Source organism: Pezoporus occidentalis, unplaced genomic scaffold (genome assembly GCF_034315485.1).
Source record: "Pezoporus occidentalis ecotype Australia unplaced genomic scaffold, CSIRO_AGI_Poc_V1 ctg88, whole genome shotgun sequence".
Lineage (NCBI taxonomy): Eukaryota > Metazoa > Chordata > Aves > Psittaciformes > Psittacidae > Pezoporus > Pezoporus occidentalis.
Genome location: NW_026916242.1, coordinates 2,674,735 through 2,689,489, shown reverse-complemented (window position 1 = coordinate 2,689,489; position 14,755 = coordinate 2,674,735). Strand labels below are relative to the sequence as shown.

The 14,755-nt window shown below is 40.8% G+C and overlaps 1 protein-coding gene across 1 annotated transcript in view; it reads right to left on the bottom strand.

Annotated features, from left to right (window-relative positions):
- The window catches only part of LOC134156585 (sodium channel protein type 2 subunit alpha-like), a 71,250-nt gene extending 61,559 nt beyond the window's left edge, over positions 1–9,691 (bottom strand). Inside the window, exon 1 of the mRNA XM_062604738.1 lies at positions 9,596–9,691. The gene's annotated coding sequence lies outside the window, so the exon portion shown is untranslated. The remainder of the gene's footprint in view (positions 1–9,595) is intronic.
- Positions 9,692–14,755: the final 5,064 nt, after the last annotated feature.

Genomic DNA, 14,755 nt, shown 5'->3' with positions numbered 1-14,755 from the left:
AACCCACTCTTCTGGTCATTGACAACAGATAATAAATTCAAAAGGAAATCATCTTTTTCCCCTTGTACTAGTATGATAGTTACCCATATTTACCCAAACATGATTAAGACTAAGAAGACAAAGTCTATTGACCTGGTTTTTGATAAATTGTGAAATTTTCAAAATGTTTGCAATTATTGTATCAGCTGTGACTACATTAAAAAAAAATCTCTGCCAAGTTCACACTGTATTATCAGGGCCTGATACTTGGTAGAAATGAAAGCACATAGAAATGTGTCTTCCAGTAATACCTACTAGAAGTCACAGAATCATCTACAGGATTGTAAACACCAATTCCCCCTGCCTTATCCCCCAGCGATTCACAACTTGTCTGAACAAGCCCACCTGGGCACTGCTGTGGTGCAAGTCAAGTTGAATGGAGCTTTGAGCAACATGAGCCAGTGAAAACTGTCCCCATTTGTCTACGATGACAGGCCTGTCTGCCTGTCCCTGCCTGAAAGATGTCCCTATCTCCAATATAGAGAGGTAAATAACCTTTTGATCATTACAGGCCCCACCTCACACACATAAGCACTTCACAGTCCCACTTCCATTAACACAGCATGATCAGCACAGGAAATCCTCAAAATTGATTTCTCTGACAGTTATCAGTATTCTTTATCAAATCTAGAGCCATTAGGAACAGATCCAGAAATTATATCTGTTATTCATTTACTTTGCAGCATAAAGCACCAGAGGAATAGAAGCAACCTACAAGCAAATCATTGAAAACACACCTGCAGCATAAGCATATAGGGCACAACTTCCAACTCAGATTTGCAAATGAAATGAAGGCTGTATTACAAAGTGCCTTTAAAAAAATCATTTAGAGAAAGCTAAAATGATATTCCAGGTGAAGGATTACTGGTAAGGTAAAAGGTTCAGCATATGTAATATGCTATAACTAATATGGTGTATGGACTAATATATTGTTAGGTACATATGGACTAATCTATTTTTCCTTGATGAAGGCACACAGTGTTTTTTACTATGTATGCAGTAGTACAGTTCCCTAGAAACAAGGAAGTCTTTGCCCCGAAGTGCTACCTGGTTGCAGAAAGCAGAGATTATACTGCACAACAGCAATTCAAGTAAAAAGAAACCGCAAGACATTTACAGAAAACGTTTTTTCAATTAAAAAAGCACTACACAAAGTACAGCAGCTGGTTAAGAAAAAAACAACCTTTTTTTTTTTTTAAACATAATTCACCATCATTTTCAGGAAGAAAAGCAAGCAGCTGTTTCAGACCAGAGCTTCAGAGCCTTTGCACTTTTACCAGCACTGTGGAATGACACAGAGCTTCAAAACCTTCCTTGTTCCTTCCTTCCCAGTCATACAGCGGGAATAAATAATTTAATCATGTATTCATCAGGCAAGAGGAATATTCTATTAGTCTGCACCTGCATTCCTTCCCCCTCACTCCCTTGCTTCTCTTAGAACTCCAGAAGAGATGGAAGTGCACATCTGTCTCTTTTTTTGTGTGTTTTTTACAGCTCAGCCAAAAAACAGCTCTAGGAGCTTAAAAACACAAACAAAACAAAACAAAACCCAAACCTGTGAGTATCTTCAAATTCATATGCAACTTTCTAACATTAAAAGTGAGTAAAGAACCAGTATAAATGGAATGTTATAATATTTAGAAAAGAACCATAAAATTCACCCTGCGTGAGAAACTAGAAAAATGGCACTGAAACAATACCACTTTTAGAAAATCAGTTACCAGAGACTTCTTTAATCATTAAACACCCATCTGCCCCTAAAAGATACCTATGAGACACATCACCATAATGCAAACCATGAAAAAGGGCTACAGATTTTGCAAGTAGCTCATTTGCTGGTAAACAAATGTACATTTCTTAAATTACTTACAAAGTACCAAGCTACAGTCACTGACACATTTGTCCAAAGATGCAAGGAACCCTGTCCTCAATCTGACTGACCAGGGGCAGATTATAAACAGAAAACCTTAAAGGGTCATTCTTTATTATTTCCATTTGAACTGAACTAGAATCTTTGTAAACAACAAACACAAATGGAGCAGCAACTAGCATCCTTGTCAAGTACCCTTGTTCAGCTTCTAGAGTTTTAACAGAAAAGTTTTAACAATGTAAAAGCTTGAGAAACAGAAAAATATATCAGTGCTCTTAAACACAAAATACACCTGTGTTTGGCCCTAGAAATGATTGCATTTGCTTAAAAGAATGGGAATTGCTGTTCTGATGCTTATGTTTGACGCTATTTGCCTTCTGTTTTATCTGCCTCTGTGAACAGCTGCCACACCGTCAACCACTTCTCTAAAACCAAAAACCAGTCATCATTCCCCCAGGAATTTGAAATCTTATTACTTTTTTCTTACACTGAAAGCTGTGGCATGGAAGCTGTAGAAAATCAACCAACTAACCAGCAACACACCCACACAAACCACCCCAAATCCTCACACAAAACAAAAACCCTAAAAAATGCTTATAAAAACTCAAGATTCACTTCTAGGACAGACGTACTTTGGCTTCAGTGCAGAACACCCTAATTCTGTATCTATGTCCCTCAGCAAAATGATGAGATGAGATAATTGTTCAGCATATCCATGCAGTACTATTTTAAAGTAATTCCTGTAATTTGTCATTTTAGAGTCGTCAAACCCATTTTTTAGATTAATAGAAACACTCTCACCCTCTGCATGCCTTTACATTCTTAGGCGATTGTTTGAATCTTGTGTGACCATGGTCCATTTGGCCCTGTGTCCAACTCAAAGAAATCCACAAAAAGTAAAGCATTATGCAACGGGAAAGGCATCATTTACAGCAATGTAGAAAAGCAGTATTTCTGAAAGGCTCTGGAAAACTTCTGGAATCCACAAAGCAGAAAGATGGAAAAGCGCAAGGCTATGATAATTCCTGTACTCTTTTCACAACAGAAAACTTCTTGGAAAATGAGTGTCTGAAGGTTTTGTCAAGAGCTGAATCAACTTTCTAGAAACAAGAAACAGTTTCCTAGTGCCTCACCACAGTCCATTTTATGCTTTTGGACTTCTCTAAATTACCATTGCAGATATACTGGTGCACATGTTTTCTAAAAAACAGTATGCGTCTTATCCCTAACGAGATTTTATTTAGAAATGAAATAAACACACATACTTTCGCTCATAAGTGTAGATCATCACAAACCCAATCTCTATTTACTTAGTGCAACAAAGCCTCTGGAAGTCATTATTTTATTCCTTTCCATCATCCATGAAGTAGAACATCATCACTACATGGAAGGAAAGAACTCTGCTTGAATTCAGTAAAAGGACAAAGATGCAGCAAGATGAAAATAAAATATGCCCCCAGGGATTGGGAGACAGAAGGAGAGTGAAGGAAAGAAAGACTAAGTAGGCGATCACGGCTATTTGGTGCTCCAAACAAATGGACTTTTCTTTCATTCAATTTATTAAATCTAATTAACAAAATCTTTTTAAGCCACGGAAACTGCTACAAAATACCATTAAACATGAAGCATCATTAAGTATTAACCACAAGTATCTACACCCTGAAAGCTTTAAATTGCATCTTCTCCATGACAATCTGCAAGTTGATACATCACTTGAAGGACATACTTGAGTCTTTAAGATTACAGAGGTAAAAAAAACATAATAATTATCACTGTTTTTACTTACTTATATATTCTTCAAAAGTTTTCCAAGGCATTGTTTTAATTTTGAAATATCTTTTCCTACATAAAACTGAGGATCATGTTATTAATAAAATTAATAACATCAGAGCAAGTAGAGATCTCTGTTTGCAAAAAGAGCTATATACTCCCTAATATAGGAAAATATAGTAAATCCTTCTTAAAGATACATCAGCCTGGAAACAGAAAAACAAGCTTCTGAGAATTAGGATCTATTACTGAATCTAAATGTAAATTAATTAACATATTTTTCTTAGGAAATTTAATATAAAGTATATAGCTCAAAATTTTCTAACACAATGGTCCACTATTAGCTATAGATAAGTCCTTTGAAATCTCATGCACAGGCTACAGAAGAAACACAGGCTGTCTTGGTAAAGAATTTTGAACCCAACAGTGACAGGACTGACTGCAGACAGAGGCCTCTTAAGACACACTGTGAAATCAGCTGAAGCTCAACACAAACCATCACCACCACTGCTCTGCATGAAACCCGGAGTGCAAGTCCCAAGCAGTGTAACATGAAAGGAAATTTTTACAGGGATAGAAGAGAAGAGAAAAAAAGATTACACCATGAAAATCTCTCTCCTACCCATCAAGGAGCTTTATTCCTAGACAAGGTCCCCCTGTGCTGAACCTCGGGTCTCTGTTTTAAATGAAGACCTTTCAGGTTTTGATGCGTTGGTACGGCAGGCAGCACCTTCGTGGCACCCTTAACAAGAGATGACTCCAAATATGAAGTTCCTCTATCCCCACTGCTCCTCCTATCGATATGTTTACCTAAGCAGTGTCTCCACATACAATTTTCCTCAGTAAGCATCACCTCCCTGTGACTGTTTTTAAAGCCCCGCTCTCTCCTTCCTCTTGCCTTAGTTGTGCTGTATGTATTTAAAGACAACCAAGACTACAAGTACTCTTCCCAGTAATTCAGTAATCTCAGCTCCTAAATAATGACCTTCCCCTTCCCCCAGCAACGCCCCCCCCATCTTGGGGTGGGAATAAAAAAATTAAACCAGCTGTGTGCCAGATAAATAAATCCAGCAGCACTTGCAGCAAACCAGAAGGTTGTTTTTCAAACACGTTGTAGCTACACACTGTGTAGCTACCTCTGTACCAATTAATCTGGCTATACATGTTAAAAACTAAAGGTATGGTGTATCTTCAAATCGCTAACTTTATTTCAATTCCTCTGAGGTTTTCTGCTTGAATATAAACCTCGCTGCATGAGAAGTGTTTCCAGATAGAATCAGGATCAAGATACAAGGGCTGAACAGCACAGAAAAACACACCACTTGCTAGCCAACCACAATGTCAATGCCAAGAAAACATGCAGCACCCAAGCAGCAGGTACCACAGAAGCCACTGATGGATTTAGGGCACAGAAGCTTAATTTCCTACTAAGAGGCAGACCTCCAAAACAAACACTTCTTCACTGGCTAACTAGCTGCTCAGGAGGCACGTTTCTCACTATTACAAAGAATTTGAGTGCCTGTTGATCAAGCCAGATGGCCAAGAAGCATACACACATTAACTAAGCATTTGGGTACCAGAAGCAAAAAGCTCCTTCCTGCCTGCTGTCCCTTCAAGTATCAAACAGTTCCTCTACACATGCAGTTAGACTGCCAGCATGAGAGCTGCACAACCGCGTCTAGCCCTGGAGTGCAATGGCCACCAGGGGTGGAGGCAGGAGAATAAAAGAAGGGAAGAGAGGAGACACAAGGGTGGCTATGGTAAGAAGGATGAGGTGTAAAACAGTCGAGAATTACTAACAGAATTACAAGAAATGCAGCAAATGCAGTAGGAAGGGCATGCAGCCTTTATGCAAATAGCTTATCCAGTGATTTAGAAATTATTTATGCAGAGTAAAAATATTTGGGCAAAACACTTGTCAGGCATGTTGTAAATATTCTAAGACGTGTATTATACATTCAGGAAACCTAGAGATATATTAATGAGCACAGAAGTATTTAAAATCGCATACTTAAGGCACAAGGAAAAAACAACCCTTTTCAGCAACACTGTAGCAAAGTAAATGGGTATCTATAAAACTATAAAAGCTAAGTTACATGCACTTTAACGTAAGATCAATGTGAGTTTCAAGACTGTGTATGTTATTTGGTTATCTTTCTTCTACAGTATCTTTTCACTGTATTTACTCATTTTCATATCAGGATGATCTGTACAGTAAATCATAGTAGTCCAGACACAAAGCCAGTGAGCCAGATGCAAAGGGCTTGCCCAGCTTTTTCCAGGAACTCAGGCAGCAAGACTTGGTGGTCTCTCAGGAGTTCTCACAAGACTGATAAAAACTAGAGACAGCCTGCCTGCTGCTGCTTTGGGTCAAGCACAAACACCATCAGCACTCTACAGCCTGGCAAGTACCATGGGCATAGTACCAGTCCCTATGGCACCCCAGCACTGCTAGCCTACAGATGCAAGAACAGCTACTAGAGAATACATGCTCCAGCCCATCTGCAGAAGCAGGTAACACTGCAAGGGCACAGAGGGACACCTTATGTTTTTTGGCTACTTGGGCCACCCTAAGATATTACTTTTTTTAAACAAGAATTTCACATCCAAAAGTTCAGGATAACACTGGATAACGATTCTGCAAATGCATCACTTGAGAAAAATACCATTTCAGTCTGAAAAAAATAAGTTGGATCTATACATTAATAATCTTGTCAACTGTAACTAACACAAGAGGATCAACTAAACATGTAGGTGGAGGTGGAACTCTCATTTAATATCTGTCATGAAAATGCATGCTCCCAGAGGCTTGCTGGAGCATTGTTGTTATTTTCCCCTCACTTAACTTTGTTGAACTCAAGACAAGAAAATTTTATAGCATGACTTCCAAACAAAGAGTCCAAACTCGACACAGAACTTAACAGAACTCCTATGGAAATAACTCTGTTGAACTTCCTGCTCACATGTGAAAATATATTCAAATTATGTTGTGGGTTTTGTTTTTCTCTTTTCCAGAATGCAGCAACTGCATGCAGGATAATTTAATTTTTCTTTTAAACTTCTGCTTTCCTACTGAATTTTTTCCAAGACTGTAAAAAAAACTATTTACACTGAATCTATGACACTGCATGGGAAAATGCAACCTGTATTTAGAAATGTGAGAAAGGGTTTATCTCCTATCTGGAAAACAACCAGTTAACAGTGACAAAAACCTTAACAAGAGGAACAAGACAATTAATGAGAAACTTCCCTGGCAACAGATCAATGGGCTTTGGACACAAGTGCTTCAACCAGCACAACCACTCAATGTTGAGAATGACTCAACTCTCTCTAAGGAGCATGACATCTGTGATTATTATTGATAAATTGTAAACTCAGCCCAGGATGAGGATGTATTTATTTCAACAGGAGGGAAGAATCTTTCTGAAGATTAAATTACACCAGCTTTCTCTCCATGTGTTCTGGACTGCACGCACACACGCAGTCCCGAAGGACGTGCTGCAGAAGGCATCCAATTTAGTGCCCTTATAAAAAAATTAAATGAGGACATATGTGCCTAAAGGATTGGTCCTGGGATAGTTTGTTTCTTGGACCTGAATAAGGTGGAACATCTTCTACATGCTATCACTGCTTAACACATACGTATTAATAAATTAGATTTGCTTACATGAAGAAAAACAAAGTCTTTATCTTTTCAGCATTGCATCAAAGCTTCATCTTTGCCTCAAACAAAAGAAATGAGATCTAAATAAAGTATTGAAGGTAAAAACTGTCCATATCAATACTGTTTTGCTGGTAATAACAACTCAGATTAACAGAATCTGTGTAAAAGCCCAGGAATTTGTTCATGTCTCATACTATTTATCTGACTTTGCATTTACTTTAATGTGTCTAATTTTAAATATCAACAACCTGCTTCACTCCTTTCCATTTCTCTGTTGAGTTTCAGCTGCAAACACTGGATATTTTTTTTAAACATGAAAGGGGCAATGTTTGCTTTTGTGTCTCTTACAAATAATATAAAAGTATCAGTGAACGCCTAAGATTTATCCACATCTTATATTTCCATCAAATCTGTCTTGGTAAAAACTTCAGGTAAATAAATTTTTAGAAGACCACTTAAAAAACACAGTATTTAATATGTATGTGTGTGTGTGTGTGCAAGAAATAAATAAAAAACAAGGTCCTAGATGAAAATGTCCTCTTGAATCCTTAACCATGACAGGTGATGGGGTTGGAGTGTGGGTGAAGATGACATTAAACCCCTTGGACTGGCCGATAGCCAACCTAGCCCTTGGCAATCTTGCAGCAGCCTGCGCAGCCCTCCGACCGCCCTGCCCCTCAGTGTGTGAGGCACACAGCAGAGCTCTGCTTCCCATCCTGACACACCCTTTTCCATCAGGACTGGCCAAGGAGCCGCTGTGTTTCTTGCAGAGATCAGAGAGCCAACACACAGATTGGGTTCTTCCTAATTGCCTGCAACAGTTCCATTTGGCAAACAACAACACCACAGGAACCAATCAGATTCTAATAAAAAGTAGATTTTCAGTCCACTGAGAAGCTAGAAGACATTTCCCCACACACACACAGTAGTGACAGGCAAATGACAGCGTCAGAACTGCTTTCACCCCATATGAAAATTCACATCTCAATACTTGTGTGGTACTGTGCATTAAATGGTAGATATGTCATTACAGTAATTCATCCTACAAAATACCAAGGAATTTTATCATGGGGTGGGTTTTGTTTTGGTTTTGTTGTTGTTGCTAACTCCCACACACAGATTTGCTCTAAAACAAGTTCAGCTGGGAAAAAAAAAAAAGATACCAAATTTTACCTTCCACTACTTAATTTTGCTTTTTTGCACCCCACTCAAACTAATATACTCCAGAAACAAAGAGATGTTTGGGTAACAAAGAAACATTACATAGATTGGAGTCCTCAAGTGAAACAGCAAAATCAGACTTTACACAAGTAGGGGAAAAGTGTAATGAAATTAAGTTTTCTGAAACCTTCCCACTTTTCATAAAACAACCACGTAATTTTGTATGAAGGATTGCTCCCATAATTCGTTTTCCTACCAAGGTTTTTATGAGGTTGAAGCAGTACCATTGACGTGGAAAGCACAAAGTGTGTTTTTCTAAATTACTATTCTTTGTATAAAAGTCACAACAAAACAACCTGGATAAAACAAATAACTGCTCTACCCAGAGTACAAGATGGGATGTGAGAAGCTTAGAGTTACTGTAACCAAGCACCTAAGAACGATTAATGTGTCATGCTTTTATTTTCTACACAGAAACCCGGGAATTCAGGTTGCCCGAGATGAGCACACACTGTTCTTCCTGTTGCGCTCTCCTCTGTGAGCTTCTTCCATCTTTCCTACAGATGTGGTCACCCCTGCTTTGCAACCACGGAGACCCGACGGCACAGAGGAAAATCTCCCATCTAGATCTCAACCTGCTCCACCTCCGCAGCTGCAGACTCTCTTTCACAGCAAATTAAGAACTCGTTTGCTTTGTTGCCTCAGAGATACCAAGTGGGACCTCGGACGCAGCTTGGAGAGAGATTATTTTTTCCTGGGTGGGTGTATGGGGGGAACTGAACAAGCTGGATACCAGGAGAACCTGGGGCTTGCCGGCAAAGCAGCTACCCAGCATCTAATGCCACTTTTAAAACAAGCAACCAACCAACCCAAGCAAACAAACCAAACCAAACAGGTGCCACACAACGATGCGGCGATGGGGATGAGAAAAGCAATAGAAAAAAAGGGATTCAATCGAACACATCACCTACTTTTACTCAGTGCTCCAGCCGCCCTCCCAGGCTAGGAGGGGTCGGGGGACCCGCGAGCGGCAGCTGAGAGCAAGCTGGGGCACAACCCCGCGAACAAGACGGAGAAAAGACAATACTCACTTCTCCCATGCCACAGGTAGCTGCTCTCTCCGCGCCCAGGGGCGGACGTCGCCTCCACTCGACTCCCCACCGCCTGCGAGCGCCTCGCCCTTCCGTGCCGTGCCGTGCCGTGCCGTGCCCTGCCCTGCCCCGCCAGGGAAGCGGCCGCGCCCGCCGCCACCGCAGCGCCCCCCCGCGGACACCGTGGGCCGGGCGGGGCTGTGGGGCGCGGCCGAGCCGTGGCACAGCCCACCGCAGCGGGGGGAGGGGAGGGGGGGGCCGGCGGCCCGGAGAGGAGGGTGGCGGTGCCCTGGGGCGAGGCAGGCCCGCCAGTGAGTGCGGAGGGAAGCAGCGGGAGCGAGCGGGGCCCTGAGGCAGCTTTGTGGGATGCCGCTGCCGGGAGGTGGCCACGTAGAGCCTCTTGGGCTGGACAGCGCGTTTCCTCCGGGCAGCCAACCCGCTGCCGCCTGCCCGTGACCGCCGCGGCGGCTGCTCCTGGGAGCCCCACGGCAGGCGGAGCGGGCCACCATGGGCCCTGCGGGACAGGGGCGGCTGGAGACGGCGGCCCCGAGTAGAGCAGGCGGCGGGTCCAGGGGACTGGGGTACACCCGGGTCCGGGGAGTGCAGCCCTTGCGGCGGAGGCCCCGGCTCACGCTCCTTCGGATGCGGCGTTCCGCAGCGGTCTGCGGGCGCCGGACGCTTCACTTCGCGTCCGTGTGTCGTTTCTTGTGAGCATAGAGCCAAAGTGGCTCTTGACAGCCGTTCCCTTCTGCAGTTCTTCATTGACGTTTAGTGCTAAATGGGTTTCCGAATGGAAGTCATTCCTCGGTGCCCTTGGGCTATGATCCAAGGCAGTGACATTATGCATTTGTGTAACGAGCTTTTAAAAATGTTTAGGCCCATTTTGCTTACTGATGGCTGACTGTAATACCTTTTGAAGGTCCCTTGGAAAGCAAGCAGTGAATAAGTCTGCAGCTCAGTGCGAGAGGAGGTGTTTTATGTTATTTTACTAAAGGAAGTGCCTCAGTGTGGTTGTGTCCTACATGGACAATAAATTGTGCTCCATGCTTTTGGGTGTGGGCAACATGATAATTCTGTACAGAGTTTAGGAGAAAATAGACACCCGAAGACCAGCAAGCATTAGAGCTGTAGTACCTCATTTCTTACTGTGTGTATCTAAAACCGTTACGGATAGCTAGCCACAACCAAAATCACAACTAACCATAACTTAAATGTTTAGCCCCCAGGTTAAAATGCTAGCCAGTCTAGGCTCCCCAGCACTTTTGCCACCAGTGTGCTTCATAATCCTGAATGCCTTCTGCTGTGGCATGGGTGCATTGTCTGCACTGATTCCCCATTCTGATGTTCTTAGCACCTCAGTGGATCTAGAAGGCTGTATAAATTAATCACATCTGTAGTTTTTGACTTCCATAGCATAAGACCATGAAAACTCACCAGAAATACTTTGAATTCCCTGCTGCCTCAGAGCAGGGATGGGCAACATAGGATATGATGTCGTGTACAAAAACTCAGCATATACCTGTCACAACAGAATAATAATTGAAGTAATAGCAATTGTTTTCTTCATCTTTCTAAATAAATCTTCACCTTCTTTAGAATTATGAAAAATACACTGACAAAATTCAGCATAGATTTGAACATGTTCCTATGTGATCTGTCTCCTGTGCTCCCATTTGCTTGCCCCAAATCTGCCACTTTTCCTCATGCAGCATCAGCACACCACAGCAGGGAGGAAGAGGTGCCAGGAGGGTGTGTTTCTTTTCACTTCTACCTTTTTAGCACAGGTAATGGGTCATGTGTTTCTGTAGCACACTTGGTCGTTTTGCCAAGTTGTGTGAGCTTTGGAACCGGCCCCCAGCCACATGGAGCCTGCATGGAGCAATTTCCATATTGCCCTGTCCAACTGCCAGAAACCAGATTCTTGACTGTGTCTAGTTTTCTCTTCATTTTAAATAAACTAAAAGAACAAATGGGCATGTATTCCCTGCAGTACAGTAACAGTGTTTGATAGTTTCAGTCTGGTTGCTCCAAACAAAGACAATCAGGGGTCTGGAGCATCTCTCTTATGAGGAGAGATTGCAGGAGCTGGGCCTGTTTAGAAAAGAGGAGACTGAGAAGGGTTGTCACTAATGCGTACATCCCAAGAGCAGTTTCCAGGAGGATGGTGCCAGACTCTTTCCGGTGGTGCTCAGTGACAAGACAAGGAGCAGTGGCCATAAACTAAAACACAAGGAGTTTCACCTCAACACAAGGGAGAATTTCTGGATGTGTTGCTGTGTAACCTGCCCTAGGTGGCCCTGCCTTGGCTGGGGATTGGACTAGATAATCTCCAGAGGTCCCTTCCAACCCTAACAATCCTGTGATATTCTAAGAAGCTGTAAATTAGCATAGGAGACTGTTATCTGACTTTGGTGACTACAAATGAAACCTTTAGATTTCTGCAGGCAGTTAAAGCTGAGTATTAAACTGGAACAGATCACATGCAGGAGACTTTTCTTTTTCTCTCCTCTCTCCAAATAAATCAGGGGGTTTTCCCCCTTTTTACTATGCCCTTTTACATTTCTTTTTTTTTTTCTTTTCCTTATTGTTTTGAGATTTTAGTGCTGATGTACATTTGCTTCCTGAATGCCTTGTACATATTGAAATCTAAAATATTTCAGTATCCAGTGTTACTGGAATAGTCATGTTTGTCTTGGGGAAAAGACAGTCCTGTGATATTCCAGATAATAATGATTATGTAGTTAGCTAAAAATGGCAGTGGTTTTAAAATGACTGCATTATAGAACCAATAGATTTCCGTATGACACAGAATGCTAAGTTAATATTTGTTACATTAAATTGAAATAGGTCATTCAAAATTGTCCCCATACAGCTGTGGCAATTTTATCTGTTCGTATAACATCATCTACTGCAGTGGGAACTGGATTCATTACAAGACTGTGATTACTCAGTGCTAAATTGCACAGACAGTGAGTACAGACTGTAGCTCATTTACTTATTTGGTCCCTGTTCTCATGCAAAGTCTTAGTCACACCCTATAATAGTAAAGCCATTATTACTATTTAATACAAGTAATAGGATCATAATTATAATTGTAATTAACAAGTGAAAAGTGAAGGGGTTTATCAGATGGTACAACCTGTTTCCAAGGGAGAAGACGGTGATTTGGAATAGTTAATGTCATAGCACCACTCAGTGTTCAAAGTGGATAGTGTTTTGTAATCAGTACATTTTGTAACAGCTGTGTTGCCGCCTGAAGAATCACTGTGATTGTATTATTTATAATCTTATTAGTCCTATACATATGGCAAAGTGCAGCTTCCTTCAGGTATACCACAAGAGAAGTAAAGTATGGATACAAATGTGCGCTGAACATAACCATATTGGAAGAAAAATATCTAGTACCTATCTTGATATAAATGAGTCAAAATGGAAGTCTTAATGGACTTGAAATCACTACAGTTTGTTACCAGCATCTTTTCTCCAAAAGCTAAGAAAGAATTTCTGACCTCTTTAGTCCTTTAGTTCCTCATTTATCTATTTTCCTACTTACAGTATATCATCCTGAAGGACAGAACAGACTTACTGTCTGCCCACACTTCCTGCCAAATAATGTTAGACCATATAATGTGCTAACTTCTCATTCATGGACATGATTAGCAAGGAGATGGTCGGTAATTGGCTTCAGAAAGTCTAATCTCTTGAATCATATTTCCAGCTTGGCATTTGGCCATGTTAAAGTCACAATGCTTGTATTAATGTGGTGGTTTCCTCACAAGGATTGGATATATGTGAAGTTAAAATGATCAAATTTTCTTTTCCAGAAATACTTGTTTCTGTCAGTCATGAAATATGCTGCCTCAGGAGCTGCTTCACTGGTGCCTCTGCAATAAGCCAAGATCATTGACTTCCTCAATACCTGTCAACAGTCAGAAACAATTAATTTTTCATTGATTATTTTTTTAAGTGTACTTATATTAATCTTCCCTTCCTCTTAGTCAATAGTTGTCATTTTTCTTTAAAAATTGTATCATCAGACTTCACTACTTACACTGTCCAGTTAGGTGTTTCTTTCTGGCATTATGCTGTCTACATTCTCCTGGCATTTCTTTACAGTATCTCCTCCTGTATTTTAAGATAAGTTATTCAGATGGCACCCTACAGGAGAATTATAATGTGTGTGAACTCATTCTGCCGTGACAGTGGTCTAAGAGTTCAACATCAAATTCAATGCAAAATGGGTTTTAATGATATGAGTCAATATTAGCATAGAAAATATACATGCCAAAATATGCAGTATGTGAATAAATAGTAAAGCCAAAAGTACCATGTCATGAGACACTGCTGCAACAGCCTCATGAATTACTGGTCTAGATTCAACTGATTCTGCAATGCTGTTCCATCAAACTGCTTAATAATTGTAGAAGGTAAAGCATTGCTGGCTCTGTGATTCCTCTGCTCTTCCAACGTATATCTGCCATTGGCTTGTGCCACAGAAGTAGTGGACTATATCACTGAAGTATTAAGATCTTTCAAAATCTGCCAATGAACTAGAATATGGCTATGAAATTATCTAATTTTAAAAAATACTGGAAAAGTAAACAGCAGTCAAAATTTGCAGTTAAAACTTTTCCTAATGTGCATCCTCTTCATTTTAAGTAAAAATTAACTTCTTGCTATGCAAAGCAACCTAGATGCAGTACCTGAAAGGTCTCACTAAGCTGCAGTGTCACTGGGCTCAGAGGCTAGACAGAAAACACTGCTTCAAGACAGTAAGTTGAATTAAGGGAATTGATGTACTGCTTTTACTCTTTCACCCTCTTTCAACAGGCCATCAACAGTGATCTCCTACTTCTTGGTGAAGATATTTTTCCTCTTATTCTAGTGGATTTGTCATCCACAAATACAGCGTGTTTACAGGCAGCTGAATCCAGCTTCTTGTGGACTATAAAATGTTTTCAAGAAAATATCTCTAAAGCACATTGTTTATTTCTAAATGAGTATTGCTTCTTTTGTCTCAATATGAGTGACTGAGCCAACCCTGTAGAGTGATCAAACTAAGGATTTAGTGCAAAATCTCATTGGATTGCTCAGCTCTTGAAACATTTGATTATCAGTTTTACACTGGAAACACATTTTTTGCCACTCATTATAAATACC